The following is a 1,749-nucleotide window of genomic DNA, read 5'->3' on the forward strand; positions in this document are numbered from 1 at the left end:
ATCGTCCTACTGGAAACATGGACCTGAAACCAGGCGTTCCTGGTAAAGAGCAGCGCACAAAGGGAGGGTCACAGCCACTGACACAGGAGAACAATGGGTAGAACCTTAGGGCAACAGCAAGATCCCCCCAGGAGGCTGTGAACAGCTGTCCGTGTGTTTCCTGACAGACGTCATAATTAATAGATGTGAACACTCTGCACGTAAAATATAGGTGATCTATATGGTGATTTTAGATATCCGATCTAACTTGTATGGTAGGAGGGAGATTTTTTTTTCTATGCACAGCAAACTTCCAGTCTAATAAACAGACAATGGACTTCTTTAGTCAGAAGCTAATTCAGCGACCAGTATGTGTTTGGGCGATAAGAGGAAATCCACACAAACGTGGGGAAAACATGAACAGTCCATGCTGATAGCAGCTTGGTTAGAAGTGAATCTGTGGCGGCAATGCAAACTAATGTGCTGCCTGTTTGCTATTAAACAAGCAGTTCTCAGACCTTTATATAGAGTACTCTTTCAATAATAAAAAAAAACAGAAAAGCATTTGTTTGCCAGTGCATAATTGCATTCAGCAAAAAACACATCTACTGTAATGTTATTTTCCATCCTGTTCACATCTAAAGCTGGGTAAACCCTACAGAAAATTTCTGCTGATGAGGTTATTGTAAACAATTTTACCAAGGACTGAAAGTCCTGATCAGCATGTGTACACACTATACACGTTTTTACACAATTTACCTTCAGATCTGCGCTCTTCATCTGTCATAACCATTGGCTGAAAAGATTACACTGCCTACACTGATTGTCATGAGTGCATACACACTTCAGAATTTGCCCTAACATCATTGCATCATTTATAGAGATTTTTAGTCTAGTTATAAAATCAAATCAAACGATATGCTGTGCTTTGGTATGATAAAACATGATCGTGGGAATGTACATGCTAATGCAATATCAGACCTAATGATCGTTTATCGTGTGATTGATATAAAAATCGGTTGAAAAACCTGTAGTGTGTACTCATCTTAAGGCCTGATTTAGTTTGGTGCTTTTTTTGTCCCTAAAGTAGGCATAAAAATTCTGTTGCAAAAATTCAAGCTTTTGGTGTGTATTTTGAGTCCCACATAACTCAAATACGTCCAACTGAAAATAGTATTTCTATGTCAGGCATACAAATGCACATACTTACACCTAACTATAGTGCAGCTCGACAGTGTTAGTTATAAAGTCACATTAACCTATTTGTTCTTAATACAATGTAATAAAGGGTCATATGCACAAGAGAGAATAGTGTCTTGACAGTGTTTTCAATAAATGTAAAAGTTTTGTTTTTTTCCATATAACATGTAATGAAATACATGTTATTTCATTGACTGTATAAATCCATTGATAATCTCCTGTCCTACAAAAGCAAATAAGAAATCTGAATGGACAATTACAACTTGACATGATATAGCTGCAACGCTAATGAATTAAGTGCTGTCAGCCCAGATGGGTCTATACACAAACAGCCAATCATACATGACCAGTTAGCGCTGCTGGTGTCATCATCATCATGTAACAGCCTATATCTAAGGATGTGTCCAATTCCATTTAGGTTGCATTTCCAGAGACTGTGATACACTAATTTGCCTCTCTAGGCGTATTGGGCAGCAAGATTTGTTTAAATCTATATCCGGGTTAATGCGACAAGGTGAGATTACTCTGCCACTAAACTCTACCACACTTTAGGAGTACACTGGATGTCAC

The sequence above is a fragment of the Mixophyes fleayi genome, chromosome 1 (assembly GCF_038048845.1).
Source record: "Mixophyes fleayi isolate aMixFle1 chromosome 1, aMixFle1.hap1, whole genome shotgun sequence".
Taxonomy (NCBI): domain Eukaryota; kingdom Metazoa; phylum Chordata; class Amphibia; order Anura; family Limnodynastidae; genus Mixophyes; species Mixophyes fleayi.